A 27,606-nucleotide genomic window follows, 5' to 3' on the forward strand; every position below is an offset into this window, starting at 1 on the left:
GGTGATCACTTGAAGATTGTAAAAATCCCCTACAAGTATTGGAACTGGGTTTAGCAATTTTACATTCATGGTATTGACCCACCAAATGCTATATGTCTTGTTGCAAAGTAGGTCAACTAAGAAATTCCCTAACCCTGGCCAGGATCCAACAGATTTCTAAATGCCCTCCAATCACAGACTTATGAAAGCAATGGAAAATTCCGGCAATCAAGTCTTGCTTAACACAAATCTTGGTCTGCTTATTCCGCTTGCTCTAATAACACAATTTCCCTTTTGCATGTTAATAAATTTTGTTTAATCTTACACAGAGCGGGTTCTTGGACTTGATGGTGCTCCAAATTACAAAATAACTTATGGACCACGTTTAGTACCTCAGTAACCCAACCTGGTTCCCTTATTCCCTGCCGGCCGGAGTGGCCGAGCGGTTCTAGGTGCTACAGTCTGGAGCCGCGCGACCGCTACGGTCGCAGGTTCGAATCCTGCCTCGGGCATGGATGTGTGTGACGTCCTTAGGTTAGTTGGGTTTAAGTAGTTCTAAGTTCTAGGGGACTGATGACCACTGCAGTTAAGTCCCATAGTGCTCAGAGCCATTTGAGCCTTATTCCCTGTTCCTTATTGTGGTGACAGCAACTCTGCTCGAACATTTGACTCAGTGCTTCTGCCATAGCGTTGTCGGTTCCCCTAATATGCCTGATGGTAAAGCGAACCGCAGAAATGCCCACGGCCCACTGGACAATTCGTCCCGTGTTCCTGGGCCAGGCGAGTACCCAACTTAAAGCTTGGTTATCATTTTCAAGACAAAGTTTCCGGTGATCGACGTCGAACAAACTTTTAGAGGGGGAACAGTACCGCCAGGGCCTCACACTCGTAAACATAATATTGAAGTCCTACTGGCGAAAGGGACCTTAAAGCGTACGCAATAGGTTTACGTTCTCCATGATTTCCTGGAAGAGTACCGCAGCGATACCCAATTCTGAACCGTCGGTCTGCACGACAAAACAGATGTGCAAAGTCAGAAATGGCTAGCACTGGAGGGTTAATCAAGGAGACAGCTGTGACACCCTGCATTCAAATGTCTGATTCTTCTTACGCAGCTGGTTTAAGGGGGGCCGCTATCTGGGCAAACTTAGGGATGAACTGTCGACAGAAGTTCGCTGTCATAATGAACCAGACGACACCCTTCTTGGTCTTAGGCGGGGAAATATCTGTAAGTATGTGCTCCTTTTCAGGTCTTCTCGGATCCGGATAGTAGAAACCAAATGATCAGGGGAAGAAATCTAGTGCTTAGCAAAATTAGTACAGGAAGAATCTACAGAAAGACAAGTGTCAAGAAAGCGGCTCAAAACCTCCTACAGGTATTGCAAATGTCGATGGAAGGTATTACTATAAATTGCCAAGTCATCTAAGTAATAGCAATCTGACTTAAATTTTACATCCCCCAATATTATGTCCGAATTCTGGAGAGAATAGCAGCCCCAATCCATAAGCCGAAAGGTACACGGCTAAATTCGAATATGCTCCAACCCGGACGACCACTTACAAAAGTGTTGGGTGAGCCAGCCACCCTGTTGACACATTAAAAACATCTCCACAAAATCCTGCAAGGATTCACTCTGTCCCTGAACGCGAAGGTAGTATATGTTGGTCATTTTTCGTATGTGGACACATTTATGCCTAACAATATTCTTCCTCAAATCCTGCAGGCTTTCTTGATACTGTAATACTTCCGCAAGATTAGAACTCGACCGCCCTTTCACCAGAGGATATCTCGTATGATTGCAGAAAAACTGACGACTACACGTTGCTGCAGGCGCACATTTTGTTTTTAAGCAATACGCCAATAAGGCGAGGTTTATTATCTTCATTATAGAACCACCTCAAAATCTGTGCGTGCAGCAGCTTGGGAGTTGAAGTAAACTCATCGTTTACATCCTAACCACAGCCAGCCACACGGTTCGCAAACTGCCGTTGATATACCGTCTGTAATCAACAAGGCTTGCTCTTGTCTTGTTTAGCTAAGAAACGACGCCGTTTGTAATTTCTAATGCAATTGTTTTTACATGGTGACCACCACCTAGGCCTAGTCATGGCGCTATATTTCTTCGTCATACATCAGTTTACGGAAGAGTATGCACAAGGGTAAAATATTACACCGGCATAAAGCCCTCTACGAAAATAACAGTATGGAACTCATTAGGTGACTGTAGAAAAAGTGTATGACCATAACACCTGGAACATTCTCGTACATCATACTAATGACTGTTGCCTTCTATTGCATCGTGTAGTACGAATCAATAAGCGGCTCTGCATTGATTATTAAGTCGCTGGATGGCTAGTAAGCGACTGTAGCCTTTATTCAGATAATCTTTCTCCACCACTGTTGTTTAATTTTTCACACATTCATAATGCACTTTTCTATGTCCGTTGACAACGCACAAAGCCACCTACCCGCAGTCTTTCTGTGGCAGTTTCTGCGATCACAACGGCCGATTACTGTTTATTAAGAACTTACAGCAGGATCTACGAACTCTCGGTAGAAAAGTTAGTGCTTGCTGGGCCAAATGGTGTACGAAGACAAGTAATGCCTGTGCGACATGACATTTTGAACGGAAGACATGAACGTACGCGTTTCTGCGCTCTAAAAACTTTGGCTAGCGAAATGTAATTATTTTTTTAAATTTTTGCGAGCCACGGCTAGGCAGTGGGGACCCGCAAAACCGGTGTGCTATGGAAATAAGTCAGTACTGTTGACATTTTGCCAAAACACTGTGGACAGATGAGGTTTGCGACAACAGTCACGGCTGAGGCACACAGAACCGCAAACACAGTGAGAAAGTTTGACCCGGCGTGAAGTGACTCAGCTCAGCTGTGCTTCATAGCCCAACCCCCTTTTCCGCCATTTACCAAGAAATCGGGGAAAAGTATTAAAACAAGACATCCTGTAAACAGAAAGTTAAAAACACTCTCCCCTGCCCTCTCCTCTCCAGTCCACTGTATCTCCTACCGTTCACAGCATAGTACTCCTTACTGCAGTCACAATACTAAAATTCCAAGATGAAGGAAACAGAACAATTCTCTCATCTTTCCAACCAGTGAGAGAGTAATATTTAAATGTCCGCCTGCTTCGCTGGGTGGTAACGTGCTTGCAGCCCCCCCCCCCCCCCCTTTTCCCGGTGCAAGCGGGCCGTGGTTCGATTGCCCGCCGGGCTAGAGATTTTTCGGCGCTCGTGGACTGGTTGTTGTGTTGTCCTCATCATCATTTCATCCTCATCAGCCGCGGGCAAGAGACCCAGTGTGGCTTCTGCTGAAGTAAGACTTGCACTTGGCGGCCGAACTTCCCCAGATGGCGCCTCTCGGACAACGGTGCCATACGCTCATTCCCATTTTTTGTAATATTTAAATGGCGTGTGAGAGATGCAGTAAATCATGCAGCCTAAACTTGAAAGACAAAAATATTCGTTATGTATTTGAAATCCATGTATATGCATTATATCCAATATAAAATGGCATTAAAGTTACATAACTTACGTAGAGGGCGATTGTATACTTTGTAATTTACCTCTATTTCTTCGGACCAGTCACAGAGAAGCAAAAAAATCCCAAATGGTGGAAATAGATGAGTTTTGTTCTTTATGCCTCACATAACATCCAGTGAATGCTAAAAGGTAAACATAAAACATATAATGGTAAATGATAAATGTGGTACCATAAACACTAAACAGTAAATACTACCATAAATGGTAAACGCTAAAGAGTAAATGCTGAAAGTTAATCGTAAACACTAAATGCTTGACTTTAAACACTAAAAGCTAAATGGTAGACACTAAATGGTAACTGCTATATGGTAGACAGTAAATACTGAATAACTAACGGCAAACACCAAATAGTAAACGCTAAATGGTGAACACTAAGCGCTATTGCTATATGCAGTTATAATTACAGATCTCTAGAAATTTACGACAGATAAAAATGGTGTTTTAATTATTTCTGTGAAACGCAGTGTTGACTGTATACATTAGAATACCTCCGGAATAATGTGGAAAAGTGATTGTAGGATCAAAATTACGCATCATTTATGTACAGACGTATTTGTGTATCTAAACCTCGAATCTCCAAAATACTGTACACCCTTGTATTGCCTCTTATCCAAAGTAATAATTTCTTCTCTTCCTCTCTCTGTCTGTCTGCCTGTCTGTCTGTCTCTCTCTCTCTCTCTCTCTCTCTCTCTCTCTCTCTCTCTCTCTCTCTCTCTCTCACACACACACACACACACACACACATACACACAAGGACATACACATGCAATCTGTATCGTAATTACTTCATTTTTTTATAATATATTACTGAGGAATAAACAATAAATTGGAAAATTAACAATTTTACAATATAAAAACGTTGTCAGATAATTACTGCAGTTTATACTGTGGATACATACTAATCTCATGAACATTCAATATCGTTTTCCACATCTTTGCCAGGAATGTCTGTTGTAAGCAGTAGTCTTTTCCAATTTGAGATTATATTTGAAAAATGATTTCACGGCTGCAACTGCCTTAATAAAATTGAAACTCCGCTGAACAGCATTTTACAGGCAAACTGTGCACATCACGAATAACGTATCTTAATGCAGCTATCAAGCAGTTATTTATACTGGGACAGAAACACTTCTGACATTCGTAACTACGGTATACTTCTAAAACAACGTAGTGTTCGGGATCGGTAAAGCACTGTCCCTGAAGTTATTGTCTTACGTGCTCACTGACTTCTCTAAGAGCTTTTAGCCCACCAGTTATTTTATATCTGAGAAGTTGTGGCGAATACAGCAAGGAGTCACATAAATCTTTTTAGAGATTTGACATTAACACCTCTTATTCTTCCATTATGTGAAACTTTGTAATTGGAAAATGTAATTTTTCACAAAAATTATTAAGAATAGTTTCAAAATCGACTGTGTCAATGTTATTGTCTCTTCTGCCATATTCTATGCACACTTTAACACCGTTGACGTTCAAATGGCTCTGAGCACTATGGGACTTAACTTCTGAGGTCATCAGTCCCGTAGAACTTAGAGCTACTTAAACCTAACTAACCTAAGGACATCACACACATCCATGCCCGAGGCACGATCATAGCCTGTGACCGTAGCGATCGCGTGGTTTCAGACTGAAGCGCCTACAAGCGTTCGGTCACTCCGGCCGGCTAACACCGTTGAGGAAGTGTATTTCAGAGGGATTGATGGTCGAAATTCTTCATGGAAGATATATCTAGCAGTCCTTCAGATGAACCAGCACCATCGCTCTTGGAGATGTCACGTTCGGAGTTCTGCGCTGAACATCGGATGCCGCCGCCCTTACGCCCCTGCTGACAGTGTTACTGTGTGTGCTACAGACCTCGGACTCTTCAAGTTCTCCAATACTGGTTACCATGTATTACGATAAATGGTAGATAAGCAAAATGTATGTATTCTTATTAGTAGCAGTATGGTTCACAATCAACTGAAAGCCTCCTAATGAGTTTTTTATCTAACGTCTGTCTGCTGAATCAGCAGGCAAAATGTGATTATGAGGCATCAGGCGGCAAGTTATTTTCATATCATGCTCACAGCAACCATTTCCCATGGAAAGAGGAATTATTCTTCAGATATTCCCAGAAGCAGGTTCTCTCTCCTTCTTTCTTTATGGTGTTTGGGAGAGGAAAGTAGGTTAAGCAGATGGACCTTGCTGCTCCAAAACAAAACTTCGTGTTAAAAAAGAAATTTGTGTAGGAATATTTACTAACGGGAGCACCATGAACGTTGAAGTGGCACTCGACTTGTCACCGGTGAGATGGTAGTGTGAGGCTTCTCAGCACTCGCTGCAGCCCTGTGACAGATAATTCTGCTGCGTTACCTCTGACAGATGCCTGTTACCAGTGCTGGGTCACTTATCTTACACTGTACAGGGTAGACGTAAACCTGCCTCAGTTGTTTGATTACCATTTTCAATTGTCTTGCGGAAGAAAATACGATTTCTCACATGTTATCGAATCCACGACTTCATCTATGTCTACGAACCACTTTCAAGTCCATTGCAGGGAGTCTGTCCCGTTGTGCCAATTATTAGGGTTTCTTCCCATTCCGTTCACCTTTGGAACGTGCGAAGAATTATGGTTTAAATGCCTCTAAAAGTACGGTAATTAATTGTCCTCAGAATTCCTATGAGACTGATATGTAGGGTGTATTGGTAGATTCCTAGAGTAATCAGATAAAGCCGTTTTTGAAACCTTCTAAGTAGGCTTTCGTTGGATACCTTACGTGTATCTTCAACAGTCGGCCAGTTCACTTCCCTCAGCATCTCTGTAACACTCTCTCACATGTAAAACTAACCTGTGACTGTCTCACATGTAAAACTAACCTGTGACAATTATTGCAGTTCTTCGCAATTTTTAAATATTCTCTCTTTGCCCCATTTGGTGCAAGTTCGACACATGAGCAATATTCTAGAACTGGTTTTGATAGGAAGTGCAGATGTCGTACTGGGTCAAACGCTTTTCGGAAATCAGGAAATCTGCATCTACCAGACTGCTTTGGTCAAAACTCGGACTATATGACGTGATTAATGTGTGTCTCCCATGTTCGATGTATACGGAAACCATGCTGGCTGGCATGAAGTAGGTCATTTTGTCATTTTGTTCGAGATATCTTCAAAATCGTTCAAAAGGCTCTGAGCACTATGGGACTCAACTTCTGAGGTCATTAGTCCCCTAGAACTTAGAACTAGTTCAATCTAACTAACATAAGGACATCACACACATCCATGCCCGAGGCAGGATTCGAACCTGCGACCGTAGCGGTCTCGCGGTTCCACACTGCAGCGCCTAGAACCGCACGGCCACTTATGCCGGCTCGAGATATCTCTTTATATTTTGGCTCAGGGTATATTCTACATGGTACGAAAATTAAAGTTGGGTAATTCTTCTGTGTTCTTCCTTTGTAGAGGCATATATGAACTGGAGTTAAGCATTTTAGCTTTTGCTTCGGTAGCTGTGACTGTACACAAAAGTTGGTGTACAAGAGTCCGTTTCCAATCTTTATGTTCTAAGTACTTTTCGAAGAAGGGATTGGATAACATTTCCAAGGATGGTTTGTCATGATCGTTTCTACCAAAATTGTAATTTTACCATTGGGTTGCTGCATGACCAAAATCTCCATCAATGATAATATTATGATTGGGGAACTTACGTGCAAACAAATGAGGTTTTCTCTAAACTTTTCGCTTACAATGGAACGTCAATCTGCTGGTCGATCGAATGATCCAATTACCATTTTGCCCAAAGAGTCTTGCCAAAAGAATCTCTCACTCAGCTTCAAATTCTGTCTCGGCGGGTCTGTGTTCCTTGTTTATTACGACAAATACACCAACCGTATATCCCACTACCCTATCTTTTTTATCAAAGTTAAATTTTTCCCAAAACGTTATGGCTATCAATGTCAGGAGCCAACCATCTTTCTGTACCTCAGATTCTGTAGGCTTCATTACTTTCCAGATGCACATTGAACTCTGGCACTTTGTTGCAAATGCTTTGGCAGTTAATTACAGCCGCGCGGGATTAGATGAGCGGTTTAAGGCGCTGCAGTCATGGACTGTGCGGCTGATCCCGGCGAGGTTCGAGTGCTCCCTCGGGCATGGGTGTGTGTGTTTGTCCTTAGGATAATTTAAGTTAAGTACACTACTGGCCATTAAAATTGCTACACCAAGAAGAAATGCAGATGATAAACGGGTATTTATTGGACAAATATATTATACTAGAACTGACATGTGATTACATTTTCACGTAGTTTGGGTGCATAGATCCTGAGAAATCAGTACCCAGAATAACCACCTATTGCCGTAATAACGGCCTTGATACAGCTGGGCATTGAGACAAACAGAGCTTGGATAGCGTGTACAGGTACAGCTGCCCACGCAGCTTCAAAACGATACCACAGTTCATCAAGAGTAGTGACTGGCGTATTGTGACGAGCCAGTTGCTCGGCCACCACTGACCAGACGCTTTCAGTTGGTGAGAGGTCTGGAGAATGTGCTGGCCAGGGCAGCAGTCGAACATTTTCTGTATCCAGAAAGGCCCGTACAGGACCTGCAACATGCGGTCGTGCATTATCCTGCTGGAATGTAGGGTTTCGCAGGGATTGAATGAAGGGTAGAGCCACGGGTCGTAACACATCTGAAATACAACGTCCACTGTTCCAAGTGCCGTCAATGCGAACAAGAGCAGACCGAGGCGCGTAACGAATGGCACCCCATACCATCACGCCGGGTGATACGCCAGTATGGCGATGGCGAATACACGATTCCAATGTGCGTTCACCGCGATGTCGCCAAACACGGATGCGACCATCATGATGCTGTAAACAGAATCCGGATTCATCCGAAAAAATGACGTTTTGCCATTCGTGCACCCAGGTTCGTCGTTGAGTACACCATCGCAGGCGCTTTTGTCTGTGATGTAGCGTCAAGGGTAACCGCAGCCATGGTCTCCGAGCTGATAATCCATACTGCTGCAAACTTCGTCGAACTGTTCATGCAGATGGTTGTTGTCTTGCAAACGTCCCCATCTGTTGACTCAGGGATCGAGACGTGGCTGCACGATCCGTTACAGCCATGCGGACAAGATGCCTGTCATCTCGACTGCTAGCGATACGAGGCCGTTGGGATCCAGTACGGCGTTCCGTATTACCCTCCTGAACCCACCGATTCCATATTCTGCTAACAGTCATTGGATCTCGACCAACGCGAGCAGCAATGTCGCGATACGATAAACCGCGATCGTGATAGGCTACAATCCGACCTTTTTCAAAGTCGGAAACGTGATGGTACGCGTTTCCCCTCCTTACACGAGGCATCACAACAACGTTTCACCAGGCAACGCCGGTCAACTGCTGTATGTGTATGAGAAATCGGTTGGAAACTTCCCTCATGTCAGCACGTTTTAGGTGTCGCCACCGGAGCCAACCTTGTGTGAATGCTCTGAAAAGCTAATCATTTGCATATCACAGCATCTTCTTTCTGTCGGTTAAATGTCGCGTCTGTAGCAGCTTATCTTCGTGGCGTAGCAATTTTAATGGCCAGTACTGTACGATGCGCTACTGAACTATTGAAGTCGCGTGGAAAGCTGGAATGTCATTTTCTCGAAAACTATTGAGTTTAGGTCGACGTACGTGTTCCTTTATTTTCACTCTTCTCTCAACCTACGAAGTTTCCACTGTGTCAGAGCGGTAATAAATTTTAGACAGAAGCCTTCCTCGTAAATAAAACAGTCTGTCTGTCAGTGAGAACCGTATCAAAATCCCTACAGTGGTTGTCGAAATTATCGTTCACATACAGATTGAAAAATGCGACGGGGGACACTACATGTATGAGAGCAAATCAGCAAGTCCTAGCCCCTAATTTTTGTAGCCAAATTACGGTTATAAATTCGAAGTCAACATATCCATTTCCGGCGTTGGACTCATCTTGGCTTGTTCCGGCCTTATCTTCCGGTAGCTCCGCCGCACGGCGCTGCTATGAGTTCTTAAAGTTGGCGGTTGTGGTTCATACGTCGGTGGCGTTGGAGCAACGAAGCTTGATTTGTTTTCCATGGAGCAAGGGACGAACAGCCTCTGAGATCTACAGGGACGTGCAGCCCACATGTGTGGAAAACTGCCTCGCTTTGAGAACTGTGAGGACGTGGTAGTGTTGTTAGTTCGACAAAGGCCATGAGGTCTTGCATCTCAATGAGCGATCGTGGAGGCCGCGTTTGTTGCTGACTGATGACCATAATCTCGCACCGATGCTATGTTGAAAGCAGATCGGTGCGTGCAAATCACGACCATTTCCCGAGAGCTTGGCATATTGTATGGGAGTGCTTACGACATCGTTCAACGGTCGTTATGGTATCGCAGAGTTTCATGTCCGTGGGTGCCTAAGCAATTGGACGACATGATGGAAGGCAAACGAATGATGTCTTCACTGAATCATCTGCAATGGTACTCCGAGGAGGGTGAAAGTTCCCTGGACACCCATATTACTGGCGATAAAACGTGGATACTGCATTTGACACCGGAATTCAAGCAGCAGAGCATGTTGTGGAAACATCCAGGTTCGCCTATGACAAAAAAATTCCGTTCAACGCCATCTGTTGGGAAAGTGATGTTAACGACCTTTTGAGATAGCCGTGGACTGCTCCTGCTGTATTTCACGCCACGATGTGCAACCGTCAACGTCGACAGTTATTGTTCCACACTGTCACATCCGAGGGCTCCCGTCAGGCGAAGGCCGAGGGGTGGCAATCAGAACTGCCTAAAAGCTCCAGCCATTCCGGACCACCCACCATACAGCCCAGACCCCGCCCCTATTGATTTGCACGTTTTAGCACCACTGAAGAAGTTACTGGCAGGACAGTGATTCACAAGTAACAATGAACCAAGACAGCAGTCCGAAGGTGGTTCCATAATCGAATAATGTTTCAGGGGCACATCAAATTTAGTGTTGCAATGGGAAAAATGTGTGAATCGGTGTGGGGACTATGTGAAATGATTTGGATGTATATTTGTCAATACCTGTATGTACCTTACTTCGGCTAATAGAAAACAGGGGCAAAGACATTCCGATTTGCCTTCGCACACGAGTGACACAGCCGACTACGCACGGGTAGTATTATGTACAGTCAGACAGCTTGTGTGGCGTAGCATATTTTGCTAGCAGGCTACTGCGTGGAGTTATGAACAAATTTCAGAGAACAACGTTTTAACTGAATATCGTCACTTCCATATAACTTACGCGATGTAAGTGGCACACGACAGAAAAGTTGACAGGAGGCATGAATGTTACGTGTTCGATATTGAATTGGCGGTTGGAGTGATATCTCATGGCAATAATGGTGGCACAACGTGATATAAGAAATATGTTTGCAACGAATGCAAAAACTGTATGTGAATCATGTGTGTATGTGTGAATGATTCAATTTGTATCAGAGGCTGGCAGAGGTTACGCAGATAAATAATAATAATAATAAACCACACAAGAAATTAAAATACAAGTATAGCTCTTTTATAGAATGGATTTTCACCCTGAGGTGGAGCGAGCACTGATATGGAACTTCTTGGCAGGTTAAAACTGTGTGCTGGAGCGAGACTGGGACCTGAGGCCCTTACCTTCCACGGGCAAGTGCTCTACCAACAGAGACGATTGGTCTTGACTCGTACTTGGGTAGCTCAGTTGGTAGAGCGCTTGAGCGTGAAGGGCGAAGATCCCAGGTTCGAGCCTCGTTCAGGCAAACAGTTTTAACCTGCCACGAAGTTAGATATCGGCGCACACTCCGATGCAAAGTGAAAATTCATTCTGTAAACATCCTCCAGGCTTTCGCTGCAAGGTACGCAGGAGAACATCTGTGAAGTTTGGAAGGAAGGAGATGAGGAACTGGCGAAATGAAGATGTTTATTTTGTGTTAACAGTACTTCCCTTGTGAAGCTTAGCACGCACTGTGATGCAGCTCTTTGCTGTGGACTCTCTATACCGCATAGATAACTGCGTCCATATCTGGGTTTGATTCAACAAAGGCAGAAACCTGACAGTAACGATGGCGATTATTGCTGAAACGACTGGTTTTCGGTTATATCGTTTTTTTTTTTCAAGTTCAGTTTAACTGGACTGTGAAAACCGCTCAAAATAACTGGTTTAAGAGATAGCCGATTTTCGGTTTTTTGTTCCTATTATGTTCTGTAAATAAGGATGGAAATCGAACAAAGATTGAAAAAGTTTTTTCTCCCTCAATTTCAAAACACAAAGAATCAGAATATTGAACTAATAGGAAAACAGAAAAAGACTTAGTCCATGTACGGTTCGCCGCTTTTCTCGAACAGTGAAACGTGGTTGACTACAACAAAAAATCCCCAGTGTTCTCCTATTGACTGGAAGTTTTTGTAGCTCTGCTCAAAAGTCGTGTTGTAATAGCGGATCGTACCACTGCTTGGGCATTGCAATCAGTCAGTGCTATAGGGTGAAAACTAAGGTTGGAGAACTCTATTTTTCGTGTTAATTTGTCCGTTTTCATTTGTTAAAAGCAGATAAAGGCGTTTTGTGTACACAGGCAATAGATGAATTGATTTGTGGTTTTATTTTAAACTATTAGTGAGCTGTTAAGTTCCAAGTTTTCTCGTTACTTGATGTCTCAAGTTTGTTGCGGCTTCTCCCATTTTTAATCTTTTAAAGCAAACGGACTTCGTAAAATACCTCAGACGAGGAATGGTTCCATTCTGTGACGATGACAGTGAGAAACTGCCACATAGACCAGATAGCGCAAGTCACACACACTGCATGTACACGAATACCAAATAATATGCCACGCCACATGGTAACTGTACATTATTGGCCCAGCAGAGGTATACCAATTCTTATACTATTCGTTTGTTGCCTGTATCTGTCGGTATTGTTACTAACATAGAAGTGATTCTTTTTCCCATTTTCTATTATAACACAATATTTCAAACCAATGCTAATTTTATTAATAAAAACACTCGTTCCTTAAAAAAGTTTTATTTAAAAACAGACGGTTTTAGCATTGCTGCAATGGCTAATTGATATTTCGATTACTTCTACCCGGTTATTAGTAAAAATATAGAAGCACTTAATATGACCAAGGCCAAACAAATACCGAAAAATACCCGTATCGGTTTTAGCCAGTCAACGAAGCAAAGATGCTTTTTGGAAAAAATTTTACTCGTAGAAAAAAAAAATAACATCACATATTTTGGATTCGCATGTTTTCTTCGCAATGCAATTCTTGGTTAAAAGTACTTCATTATTTCAAACTGTGTCTCATCACAGCCTGATGATGAAGTGGTTATCTTTTCGTCATTGCCCATATTTATTATGATACTTCAGGGTTGAGTGAGTGACTGCCCATTGTTCTAGGAATTTGCTGTGAATTGAGTGTGCGAACTGTGATTGCTAATCTGAGGCAAGCAGCCATTGGCAGATTGAAATTGTAGCCATATTTCGAAAGGCGTATCGCCAAATCATTGAGAGGTGATACTAGGTTAAGAGACAGAGTGGAAGAAGGGAACTCTTCAGGGATTTGATCACGCAACCTTTCGGCTTCCAGCGACACGTTCTACCGCTCACTACACCACCACATGAGATGTTACGAATTAGGTCCTGCTTGCTGCATTCACAAGACATTGCTGCTGTCTCTGGTTATGGCCCCTGTTTGGTAGTTGAAAATGGTACCGTTTTCACAACTTAATTTCAATTCGTCCTTATTCAGACAGTATGTATGAAATGTACATAAGCTACATAGAAAAACTTTCCTCAAGACTCAGCGTATCTGTTAGTAAAAATCGGGTAAAAAGCACCCACAGAATTTCCTGAGACTAGCCTGCCTTTACAGATGGACGCAAGCAAGCGACTTAAAGTCATGGCGTACCTCCTAATATCGTGTCGGAGCTCTTTTTCTTCGGCGTAGTGCAGCAACTCAACGTAGCACCGACTCAACAAGTCGTTGGAGGTCCCCAGCAGAAAGAGCCATGCTAACTCTGTAGCCGCCTACAATTGCAAAAATGTTGCCGATGCAGGGTTTTGTGCACGAACTGCTCTCTCGATTATGTACCATAAGTGTTCGATGGAGTTCATGTCGGGCTATCTGATTGGCCAAATCGTTTCTTTGAATTGCCCAGAATATTCTTCAAACCAATCGCAAACAACTGTCACCCTTTGACATGGCGTACTGTCAACCATGAAAATTACATAGCTGTTTGGGAACATAAAGTTCATGAAAGGCAGCTAATGTTTTCCAAGTAGCTGAACATAACTGAGTAGCCAGTCGATTCCATACAAACGCAAACGACACTATTATGGAGCACCAACAGCTAACACTGTGTCTTGTTCACACCCGGGGTCCACGAATACGTAGGGTCTGCACCACACTCGAACTCTACCATGAACTCTTACCAACTGAAATCAGGATTCATCTGAGCACGCCACAGTTTTCCAGTTATCCAGGGTCAGGAGTCCAGGAGAGGCGCTGTGGGCGATGTCGTGTTGTTAACAAAGGCACTGACGTCGGTCGTCTGCTGCACATAGCCCATTAACGTCAAATTTCGCCGTATTGTCCTAGCGGGTACGCTCGTCTTGCGTAACACATTGATTTATGCGGTTATTTCACGCAGTGTTGCTTGTCTGTCAGCACTGACAACTCTACGGAAACGCCGCTGCTGTCGGTCGTTCAGCGAAGGCTATCGGCCACAGCGTTGTCTGAGGTGAAAGGTAATGACTGATTTTATATATATATATATATATATATATATATATATATATATATATATATATATATATATATACTGTAAAGAACCTATCTTTTGGATGTAAGTGTAGCCGTATCAGTGTAAAACTTTGTTCATAATGAATTATAAGAAAATATTAATTTACGTGCTTCTTATGATCCCGTTCGTAGATCCTTGTCTTATGGACATTTTTTCTCCGCAAGTCCGTAAGTATTTGCAAACTGGTTATGACAACACCTTGAATGACTAGTAAAACCCCACATATTCTTAATCCGGAACAATGCTAGAGCAATGTTCTATTAACACATTGCTTCGCTGCAAATTACTTTAAGACTGCAATTTGAACACTAATGTTTTGTAATACTGTCACGTCGAAACCGTAGTGAAGGCCAAATCCGAAGGCAGGGTCATCAGCGAAATAGACTACTTAGAACTGAAGCTATTTTTTTACCGACATCAATGTGGAGCTACAACAGAAGTGAACTCCTGGACGGAGAATGTAGCTATTTATACAGACATCAAGCATTGAAGAACACTGGTGTTGGTATAGACAGCGACTACTTCAGAATGCTGGTATTTACATATACATCGAATATTCCGCAATACACAGACATCACGAACATTAGACATTTCAAGAACCTTCCTCAACTTATAAATACTTAATAGCAAATCAATGCTAGTGGCTGTGTTTGAACTTGCGATCTACAGCACTCAATGCTATTAGTTGCGCTGCAGTATTATGCCACTTGCGTGTTAAATGATTTGAAATAGAGATTCAAGAGGGCAGGTCCTGACAACGTAGCAATAAATAAATTGAAAAATGCTTCGAGACACTCACTAAAACTGGGGAAACCATCAGAATCACTTAGTAGGCGTCTAAAGGATAACCACAGTCAATACAGTTACGGCCGAAATATATACATCTCGAGGAAATAAATGCAGTGATAATGTTCGTGTATAGCATAGGTGTAGCTAGTGGAGCGAGTGCAGCCGTTATGTTACTGGTTCCAAAGGCTGCAGTTACACTTTCCATAAATACGTCACGACAGAAATAGCTTCCAAAAGTGATTAACAACTGTGCCACTACACATCATAACAATGTGGGCCTAAAAAGACCACGACATAAATAAACTCGCCATTGTGAGCCTAGAATATGCACTGTTCCGCAATGTTTAGTAATTTCATTGTATTACAATTACACAAAATGAAATTTCATGACTTATTTGCAGGTCCCAGAACCTTCCCCGTCGTGTCAACGGAGTAGGGTTAATGTAATGTGAACGTCAAATTATTGTTGATTCGGCACTGTGATTGGGGCCAGCCCTGATTTACAGTTATAGGTGTTCGGAACCAGAAGCGATGCGATATTTGGTATCAGTGCAAATATCGGAAATTCTCTCGATACCTCGATAATATCGGAAAAGTAAACTAGTACCGGAGCCGCCGCTAGATATTGATTGCTTATTTATTTCTAAGCTTTTTTTTTACTAAGAACGAAACGCTGCATGTATGGAAATAGGTTATGTTTTCATGATCCAACATTATATTCAAACTGAAAACAAATGTAAGAAGTATATGACAACTTTTCTAAGCGCAAGCAAAACACGGAACTTGACAAACATTTTAAGCTATCAATGTATATTATTAGTATAGCCCACCATTACAACTCTCTCTTTAAGACAAAAGCTCTCCATTTCAATACAAGACTAAGTGCAGTGTAGGAATTATGTTACGTCTGTATGAAACAAATGGAGGACTGGTTTTCAGGTGTTTCTACCAAAACACTGTGCTCTGCTGATCCATCTGGTTCTCGATGTTTCAGTTACTTCTGTACAACTACAGGTCCTGGGTTCAATAATAAAAATCATATTACAGTCATTTAAAAATATTCTCACCTCAGACTCGTTTACACTGAGGTGACAAAGATGGCGTAGCGATGTGCACACATACAGATGGCCGTAATATCAAGCACACAGGGTATAAAAGGGCAGTCCTTTGACGGAGCTGTCAGTTTTAGTCACGTGATTCATGTGGAAAGGCTTCCGCCGTGATTATGGCCGCGCGAGAGGAATTAACAGACTTTGAACTCGGAATTGTAGTTAAAGCTAGAAACATGGAACATTCCATTTCGAAAATCGTTATGGAATTTAATATTCCGTGACCCTCAGTGTCAAGAGTGTGCCGAGACTACCAAATCTCAGGCTATTGAATATGATTTCTGCAAACTGTCTTGAGCACCCACTTCGGCAGACCACACGCGATGGAGGTCTCTCAGATCCAGTAGGTAAAAACAGGCCGGACCTTGTCGATGGAATTACTATAGAAACGGGGATCATGATGACATCATAACAACTATAGTTACGAAAGTTATTTAATCATTCAAGAAGGCTTGGAGAGTATTTCTGCCACAAAGAGCAGATAAACAGTCGTTAGCATCTCACTTAGTCAGTGATCTGACATCACGTAGTTCCAGTAAGATGGATGTGAAGTTTCTATGGACAAAGTGCAAGCCGACTGTAAATCGTGGTCTGGAGACATATGAGCGTAGTAGGTGGATTAAGGACGGAAAAGACTAACCATTTATAACAACAAACTTCTGAAAATGATGTAGAGGCAGAGGCTGTTGCACTCTGGGTTCAAAATGGAATGCGCAATGACGACAGTAAAGGTTAGTACAGATTCTGAGAAGCTGTCGAAGTCGATTGATTGTAAGAGGATACAAAATGACTAAGACAAAATTTCTAGCTGGCGTGATGGAAGGCAGCTGGCTCTAAATGACGAAAAATGTGAGTTAATGCGGATGAAAGGAAAAATGAATATGTAGTGTTCCGATACAGCATTAGTAGTGTACTGCTTGACACAATCACATTGTCTAAATATATAGGAGTAAAGTCGCAAAGCGTCATGAAATGGAACGATTATGTGATGAGTGTGATAGGGAAGGTGAATGGTGAACTTCGGTTAATTGGGAGAATTTTGGGAAAGTGTGATTCATTTGTAAAGGAAACCGCATATAGGACACTAGTGCTTCGTATTTTTGAATACTGCTAGTGTTTTTTGGATACGTACCAGGTCAGATTAAAGGAATACATCGAAGCAATTAGAAGGCACGCTGCTAGCTTTGTTATCGATAGGTACGAAAAACACGCAAGTATTACAGAGATGCTTCGGTAACTCAAATGGGAATTAATCATAACATGTAAGCTTTCACGGCCGGCGACTTCATTAATTAAAACTTCCGGGCTGAATTTCCGTGGTCCATATATAAAACTTCTTCTCTTTCCTGACGTTTCGTTGCCTACTGCGCGCAACATCTTTCGAGGTGAGTCGGCGACTGGCTGCTAGGCGCTGGAGGCCCCTCTTGTATAGAGCGCTTAGATGGCGCCACCACTCATCACGTGCTTTTGACTTTAATACTATCTCTGGGTAGTGCCATCTCTCTCGAGTACAGGTAATCGATTGTCACTTCGTTGGTGCAAAGTCTACTGCCATATCTTGTCTAGTTTTAATCCTTCTTCTTTTTTATTAAAATTATTTTCGTGCTTGTAGATATCTATAGCTTCTCTATACATGCGGGTATAATAATGTGAGGTCCTAGCTATCATGTTTGTCTCACTAAATGTTATTTCGTGATAACCGTCTTTGAAAACGTGTTCCGCTACAGCTGATTTGTCAATTTGTCCCAATCTACAGTTCCTTTTGTGTTCCGTTAGGCGGATATTAACACTCCTTTTAGTTGTTCCAATATAAACCACAGCAATATAAGCCACAGCAACACGGAATTTTATACACACCTGCAGTAGCTAGGTTGTGTCGTGAGTCTTTCACAGATCTTAAACTTTCACAAATTTTCTTGGTAGGTCGAAAGATTGTCTCCGCTTGAAACTTGGCCAAAACTTTGCAATACGGTCCGTGATGTTATGAATAAATGGCAGAGTCGAAAGCACGTGATGAGTGGTCGCGCTATCCAAACGCTCTGTATAAGCGGGAACTCCAGCGCCTAGCAGCCACACGACACACGCACGACGCACGCGCATACGCACGCACTCGAGTGCTGCTCGAGATGTCGACGAGAGAGGAGTGTTTCCATGGGAAGGGTGCGGCGGATCGTCGTGCGTCGGGGCAGCTCAGGCGACTGAGCTGATCCCGGTGGCGGCCCCGTCCGGCCCCCCACCTGTGACGAACCGGCTACCGACTCCTGACTATGCTAAGGATGACTCTTTTACATCTAACTGGCACTATAGTGGCCGAGCGTTCATTCTTACGAACAAGCTCGCTCACGAGAGCTCCTACCTTGGCCGAGAAGATGATGAAGCGGCCATACTAGCCTTCTGTACCATTCTGAAGGCTGCTGCACTACCGCACAAAAGACAGCAAGAGTCGGGTGTGCCACCGAGAGCCTCGCCGGCCGCACTGCAAGAGTTTTCTGCCCCGGCGGTGGCGGCCTCGGCGGGTGTTGCGCCGCTGGACTCGACCACTCGAGAGGTCGATGTGGCCCCGGTTACCCCTCTGGCCCCAGAGACACAGGAAGAGCCGGCGGCTGCGCTAGTTGATGCCCCGTCCTGCGCTAGGAGAAACCCCGCGGTCTGGACGGGGGCACAGTCTGCTGCAGATACCACCGAGGTGGACGCCATCGAACTGCCGGACGCAAATCTTGCTGAGGCTTTTTCCGGGCATCGACCCTGACGATGCCCGCTCGCCCAGAAAGCGCCGGGCTGTGACGCACTTCCATTATGACAATTTCTCCCTGACACCGCGAGGCCGCGGAAGAAGGCGTCTAGGGCCTCCCGCGTCTCCACCATAGAGGCTGTGAAGACGGTCGCGGGCTCCTCCCGAAGCACCGCCGAGCCGAGACCGACAACGAAGACGCAGCCACCCCCTCGCTCGCCTGCTGCCTCCCGGCAGCCTGATGCGGACGGCTCTGTTGCCCCACCCAGGCGGGGCACCCCCAGGGCTGATGCGCTGCAGCTAACGCAGCCGCTGCCGACCGCCAACGCGTTTGCAGGCGCCAGTGTAGACGCCGTCCCATTGGACGGCGACGCGCCTCTGGCGCCGCCCAGAACAAGCCGCCGCCCCCTCCGCTTATCGTCGTCCAATGGGACGGCGTCTACAAGGATTTCCAGCAAAAACTTGACAGGGTGGTTACGTCCTCTTCAAGGTCACAGTGACGTCCAACGAAGAGCACCGCACGCTGATGGACACCACCTGCAAGGATGGTCTCCCGTGCTACACGCACCCTTCCGAGCCGCCAAACTTCTGAAGGTGGTTTTCCGCAACCTTCCCCTCAAGTATGGCGCGGACTACCTCCGAGAGGAGCTCGAGGACATCGGCTTTAGCATCCGGTCCACCAACCTGATGAAGTCCCCTCGAACTCAACTCACCGAGACATGCCGCTGTACCAGGTTGTCCTCGTTGACAATCTGGAAAACCGGAAGATTTTCCAGCTGCAGCGGGTGGCAATGTCAAGGTCGCGGTGGAACCGATTCGGGCCAAAGGCAAGAGGACCCAGTGCTTCTCGTGCCAGAGGCTGGACAACGTTTCCCGCTACTGCTCCATGCTGCCCCACTGCGTTAAGTGCGCGGGACAGCACGAGAGCAAATCCTGTGGGCTCAACCGAGAAGAAAACCCGACGTGCTGCGGCGGGCCGCACGTCGCCAGTTACAGACGCTGTTCGGCCTTCAAACGGGGCCGAAACCAGCAACTGGGCGTGGCTGCTCCTTCTCGTAAAGTGCACCCGTCCACCAGCTTTGCTGCCGCCTCCGAGGACGGACCGACTGCCTCCTCCACCCAAGAACGGAGCAGGTCGCTGGCGAGCGGCAGCAGCCGACTGCGCCTTCTGCGGCTTCGCCCGGGTTGTTGGCAACCGCGGCACCCACGCCTGACGGGCGGGATGCCGCCACACGCAGGCGTAGCCTGCGCGCGAGTCGGGGCAACCCTGCCACTGCGCGACGGACTGCCGCCGTCACTCTGCCGCGGCAGCCCCCGGCAACTCGTGCTGCGCCGCCACTGCAACTAGCTGCCGATGTTCCACGGCAGTCGTCTTCTACGGAGCGGTCGCAACGTGCCGCCCCGTAGCGGAGGCCGCCCCAGCGCCCCCACCGCCGACTCGGCTCCGATCGCTTTTGCGGTCGTTGAGCCAGCTGCTCGAGCAACTCCCGGTGCTCGTCACCGCGGTCACGACGGCCCATCAGGCCGCCGTTGCTGCTTCTCGCTGCCACGGATAACCGCGACATCCGTGGCCTCACCGTTTGCGCCTTCAACGCGAACAGCTCGGTCCCCCAGCAAGGGGAATTCAGGACGTTCTTGCGCGACGAGGCAACTGACTTTTGCCTCGTGTTCGAGACATTCCTGAAGCCGGGAGTTCATGTCAAGTCGGCCAACTATCGGTGCTACCACACCGACAGGCTGACCCACGGTGGCGGGACGGTCATCTAAGTCAAGGCGTCCCTCAAACATCACGAAGTCCAGCTGCCGCCCCACACCGCGGTGGGAGCCACTAGGGTGGCTGTCACGACTACGGCGGGGTCATCACCTGCGCTGCGGCCTACAGGCCGCCGAAGGGACTGCTCCAGGAGGCTCACTACGACACCCTGCTGGCGTTGCGCGGGAAGATCTTCATTGTGGGCGACTTGAACGCCAACCACACGCAATGGAACTCCCGCATCACCTACGCCAGCGGCCGCCGCCTCCTTCGCGACACAGAACGTCATGGCGCGATGGTACTGGGGCCCTACGACCACACCGTCTTCGCCCATCGCGGCCAGCCTGACGTCGCCGTACTGAAAGGTGTCGGACAGTTGACGTCTGCCACTGTTAGATGGACCGTGTCGTCCGACCACTTTCCGGTGGTCTTCGACGTGGACGTCATCCGTGCCTAAATGCCAACGCACCGCCTCAACTTGCGCGCCAGAGATGAGGCCAGATTTCGTGCCGAGGTCTTAGAATGCCTCGAAGGCGCGCCCGACCCGGATGTACAGACAGCCGACGCAGCGTTGGCCTTCTTCCCCCGGCACACTCTCGGCGCAGCAGAGTCGGCCACTCCCAGGCGGCCGGGACGGCCGCGAAAAATGTCGCGCCAACTCCCGCTGCACATCTTGGAGGCGATCAAGCACTAGAATCGCCTCTTTCGAGAGCGGCAGCTGACGCGGCTGCCCGAGACGAAGCGTCGCCTCAACAGGGCGCGGCGCGAGATTCGGTCCGCCACAGATGATCACCGGAATCTTGAGTGGGCGCGCCTTGTGGCCACCCTAACGACGACACATTGCAGTGCTTGGCGGACGGCCAGGCGCTTCCTTCGCCGTCACCAGCGAGTCCCGCCCCCTCCACGTGGGTGCGAACATTGTGTGCGAGCCGGATGCAAAAGCCAACATGCTCGCGGACACTTCGCGGAAAATTTGCAGCCCGCCGATGGCGTGTTCGATGCCGACCTCGTCCGCCCAGTGGAAGACCGCCTCCCGGTTTTCCTCACTGAGAGTGAGGAGGACGACACGATAGAGGAAATCACGGCTGCAGAAGTCGATTTGCAGCTGCGTCGCCTCAACCCCAAAAAGGCGGCTGGCACGGATGGTGTTACCGACTGCATGTTGAGGTTGCTACCGCCAGAGGTACACCAGCCTCTAGCGTACATCTTCAAGAGCATCCTCCGCTCTGGGACTTTCCCTTCCCCAAGGCAAGGACCCACGTCAAGCAGGAATTACGGCCGATCAGCCTGCTCCCGTCCTTCTCAAAAGTCTTTGAGAGGTTGTAGGTGGAGCGGCTGCCACGCCACGTGACGGAGCAGCAGTTCATCCCCGAGGAACAGTTCGGGTTCCGGAGCGGCCGCTCGACCACCCAGCAGGTGTTGCGCCTCCTGGAGCAGGCGATGCGAGCGCTGGAGACGCGGGAGTACCTAGGGGCGGTGCTTCTCGACGTCTCCGAGGCCTTCGACTGCGCGTGGCACGACGGCCTCGTGTACAAACTTTTTGTACATGGGGTACCAACGTCGTACGTGGTCCTACAGCGCTCGTATCTATCGGGCCGCACATTGCACGTCCGCGCAGATGGAGGCACCTCCACCGAGCGGCAGATGCGAGCGGGAGTGCCGCAGTGGTCGGTTCTCGGCCCCCTGCTGTACTCCCTGTACACCGCCGACGCACCGCGGGTGGCACGCGTGGAATTAGCGCTTTATGCTGACGACACTGCGTTGTTCACCCGCAGCACTAACGCGGGCGAGATGCGCCGCCGCCTCCAGCTCGGATGTGACGTCCTGGGTGCCTGGTCCACGAAGTGGCTCCTGAAGTACAACGTTGCGAAGAGCCAGGCTGTCGTCTTCAGCAGGAAGAGGCTACCTGCGGACCTGCCGCGGGCCACAATCATGGGAGGGGGGGGGGGGGGCATCCCATGGTTGCGGACCAGCAAATACCTCGGTGTCACACTGGACAGGCACCTGACGTGGCTGCCCCACGTCCGCGACGTCAGAGGCAAAGCAGTGAGGAGACTACGTGCGCTGTACGCGCTGCTCAACTCCTGGTCTGCACTACCTCCGCTCCACGGCCTCTCCATGCACCTGGCCTCGGTACGGCCGGTTCCGGAATATGCGGCCCTGGTGTGGGGTAACGCTGTAGCGACGCACATTGCGACGCTCCGACGCCTCCAGAATAGGGCGCTGCGACTGGTGCTCCACAAGCCACCTCGCTACCCCACGAGGTTGCTCCACGAGGAAGCAGGCATCCCTTTCCTGCGGGATCGCTTCCGGCATATCGTCGGGGTGTTCTACAACAACGCATAACACTCTGGCAGACTTCTAATTCGTGGATTGGGCCACCAGGTCCACCACAGGCCGACAACACGCTGGCCCGACCTACTGCCGGAGTAGTTCCCTCCCGCAGTCCCGATGAAGATACAAAGAGCGACTCTACAGCCAGGGACGCTCACTGAGGACAGCTCGTCAAAACAGGCCCCACTGCCAACACCACAGGTCAGCGCAGGAACAGTAGCTCCGCTGCCTACACTGCCTCTACGCGTGGCATATGTCGCCAGTGTTTTACTGCGAGCGAGCGAGCCTACCAGCCAGTCGCCGACTCACCTAGGAAGATGTTCCCCGCAGTAGGAAACGAAACGCCAGGAAGGAGAAGAACATTTATATATGGACCACGGCAATTCAGCCCAGAAATTTTAATTAATCAAATGCGAATTCCTGGAGGCAAGGCGACTTCCTTCTCAAGGGACCCTCTGGGGAAGCTTAGAGGACCGGCATTTGAAACTGACAGCCTCCCACTTACATTTCGCGTAAGGACTATGAAGATCAGATCAGAAAGAGTAGGGCTCGTACGGATGCGTACAGTGAGCAGCCAGAACGTTACGACCACTGCCCACCGCTACGTACGACGCCGCCTGTTGTCGTTGCCGGCACGTGACGTGGAAACAAAAGTATGTAAACGGAGCAGACACGGACGGGAGACCACCCTAGCCAAGATATGGGCTGCAAATGGTGAAATCCGCTGAGATAAGCGACTCTGACAGACGGCAATTTGTTATTACGCAGAGCCTGTGGACGTGTATCTCGAAGAGTGCGAAGCTGATTGACTGTTCACTTGCGACTGTCGTGAGCGTCTACGGAAAAGAGGTAGGACAGTGAAACTACCACTAGGTGCTAAGTGGTTGGACGTCCGCAACTCTTCAAAGAATGTGGGGTTCGGTGGATTGTGCTGTAAAGTAGGATAGATGGTGATCCGTGGCATCTCCGCCGAAATAGCACAGTGTTGATGCACGCACAGACGTTTCGGAGCACACCGTGCATAGTACACTGATGAACATGGATCTCCACTGCAGTCCACCCCTACGTGTTCACATGTTGACCCAAAGGGGTCGTCGATTACGCTTGCAGTGAGCATGGGGCCATCGGGACTCGATCGCCTATCAACAGAAACATGTCAGCTATTCGGGTGAATCACATTTTTCCTACACTAGGCCAATGGTCGTCTCCACAAACGCCCTCATCGTGCTGAAGGGCGGCTCGAAATGTGCAGTGCGCCACGGATGCAGGCCGAGGGGAGCAGTATTAAGCTATGGGAGACATTCTCCTGCTCTTGCGTAGGACCTGCGGTAGTGACCGAAGACACTCTGCCAGCTGCGAACCACGTGCAGTCCTTCATGCTTGATGTCTTCCCTGACGACGACGTCATCTTTCAACAGTATGACTGACCGTGAATCGGAGCCAGAACCGTGCTACGGTGGTTTGAGCAGCATTGTAGTGAACTCACGTTGATGTCTCTGCGAGCAGATTCACCTGATATAAATCCTATGGAACCCGTATGAGTCGCTATCGGGCGTCATCACCGCGTACTTAAATCAGTCACCTGTTATTTACAAGAATAACATGACCTGTGCGTAGACACATGATGCGACGTACTTGCACAAACCTGCCAACAAATTACCGGCTCCCTGATACGCAGAATCGGTTATGTATTTCGTTCCGAGACAGACAGAAAAGCTATTAAGCAGATGGTCATAACGTTTTGGCTCGTCATTGTGTAGATAATCGATTTTGCCTAGCTCTATTTGCGAGTAGAACAGGAAGGGAAATGATTAGTAGTGGTACAGAGTACCCTCCGCTACTGGCCGTACGGTGGGTTGCGGAATACTATCCAGATGTAGATATACATTTCTTTGGCCCGCTTCATGTTACCTGCTAATATGTTTCACACAAAACAAATAAGTTTTCCGGACGTAATCTTTGAGAAGTCGTAAGCTGCTCTGCGGTCTCGCATTTCCTCGTGACTTCAGTACCACCGAAATAAACGACAGATTTCACAGTTGTATTTGTTGTGGGATGGTAGTGCCATAGAATTTGTTTAATGGCATCACATTCAGCATCCACTGTACTATTTACTATGATTTTCACGATTGTAATTTCCACTTTCGGTCATTTTATAGTGGTTAAAGGTACTGACAACACAGCAATAATCAACGTTAATGAAATGAACGTAGGCTTAAATCCATTTTATCTGCTTTAGTGACAATTGCTGTATTTACGGCACATTTAATCACTTTAAAAAGACCGAAGGTCGAAATTACAATCGGGGAAAATGTAATAAACAGTGGCGTCCTAGCCGAAAACAATGAAATTTAATGAAGGAGAGAGAGAAATTATTTCGTAACTATCAAGACAATCTTTTCCTTACTATTGCATAGAATAATCTACACGACTAGGGAAGAGTTGCCTAAATTTAATCACTTTTGAGATTTTGTTTACTATTGTCTAAACAGCAACTTATAAAGGTATTTAAAAAATGCCATACTCAACTGTGGGACGTTGTTCTCGGTATCTGATTTAAGGAACTAAAAATCTTGGAAAACTAAACACACTACATATAAATTTCTAAACATCTGATACAACTTAAGAATCTGCTTTCTTAATATGTGTAAGTGTGTGCATAAACTGTAACATCCTTATAAACTATATCCCTGACCTGAATGATACCTATTAGTCTAAGTTTAAGGAAATGTCCCTTGTATTGGTTCTTACAACACCATTTGCTGCCATCACGACACAACTTCTTCCCTCCTTTCTCCATCCCTGTCCACTTCACAAGTCAACATTTTTTTACTTCATGGGTCTGGTCACTTCTTCCATTCGCTTTTCTACAAACCTCACTGCACCATTCCTGTATTTTGGGAATGATTTTCTGTGGGGTTTTCCCCACAGAGTCTCGAAAATATTTCCTTTTCACAGGTCGAGCTGTAGCTCCAGTCTTATTCTCCTTTGCTTGAATGGACACCTTCAGCCCACTTTTTGTCTGCCATTGCTTCTTCTGCACTGAAATTCTGGGGCAAACCGACTAGTCGTGCAAAGTCTAACGCAAGTCTTACGTCCGACAAGCGTGAATCGAACATTATCTCTTGAAATGTAAGAACATATCATTGCAATTCGTTTTCAGTTTCGCTGGAAAACATTGCAGTATCCTCGTTAGCATGTTTGTTTTCATTTTCAGCGTGCCTCTCCATAGTTAGCTTAGGAACATTTTATATTCGTTCACATACATTCAATCCGTGATTGCCAGTTAAATATACTGTTACAACTAAATGCAATTCTTCTATGCCTCACTTGCCATAACACCTATCTGTTTCCGTACTATAATACACAATGATTATTCGATTAATAACTTAGCATAAAAAACGCATGATAAGATTCACCACGTCATTTCTAAACATTATGTTGCACTAATAGTGCTAAACACATTTTTAAAGCACATTACACGAAAAAGTTTCATAAATTGTACCAGCGGAATATACGAAGCTTCTAGCGGTAGATTATAAGCAACGTCGCTATTTTCCTTTTGCCAGTTTCCTACAAACGAACCACAACGAATACAGAGTCATGAATGTCTGTAAATTAAAGCTGTTTCATGTACGTTAACCAAAAATAAAACATTATGTTTAACGTTAATTCTCCTCGGAACGTGCACAAGAGAACGGTTACGGTCTATGAAAACCACAACAAAATGAACACTGCCTTCCGACGACCTCTTCCTCAACACGTAGCCAATAATATGGCACCAAGAAGCAGGAACTTCACTCCGACGTCACAAGATGTCGGACAGTGTTAGAGGCAGTATTCTGTAGTTGTGGTATGCATTGGGACCTCGTACTATAAAGGCACCTCTCTCCTACATATGTCAGTTGTAGACGACAAATTGCAGATTAGCACTTAATTTATATTTTCCTTTTATTAGAATTTATTACTTCAAATTTGTGAAGAAAACTGTCACAATGTGTGCAAAACGTTTCAGACATTTCTCTGCATTACACATGCTAGCGTAGCAGATTCCATAGTGATATTTTTGTCGATAGACAGCACTATGCATCTGAATAGGAACAAAAATCGCGAGCAGATGTGTCCTCAATTAAATACCAACTGCATTCCACCAGAGGTACATACTTAGCAACAGATGGTGGCGCAACATGACATTCCTTAGAAGATTAGTGGGATGGAATCAATACCACACCAGCGAGAAAAGCAAAAGGTATACAAGAGCTTCAGTTGACTTTCACAGTTGCAGTAACAAACAAAATACTTAGATACTTACAAAAATGAGAGAATGGTAATGTGTAGGACTGGAGCTCAGCACGACTGAAACATAAAATGAAATGGACTGCAATGTCGCATCATAGTTTCGGAAAATAATATAGTACTAAAGATATACCAATCAATTGAATATTGATCGATACGAGATAGATAGTACTCTACACTCGCTGAAAAACTATAAGGTAATAGACATTATGTTACATCAAAATAAAGTCCAAAATGCAGTTACGCTAGAAGCTTATTT

The sequence above is a fragment of the Schistocerca americana genome, chromosome 1 (genome assembly GCF_021461395.2).
Source record: "Schistocerca americana isolate TAMUIC-IGC-003095 chromosome 1, iqSchAmer2.1, whole genome shotgun sequence".
Lineage (NCBI taxonomy): Eukaryota > Metazoa > Arthropoda > Insecta > Orthoptera > Acrididae > Schistocerca > Schistocerca americana.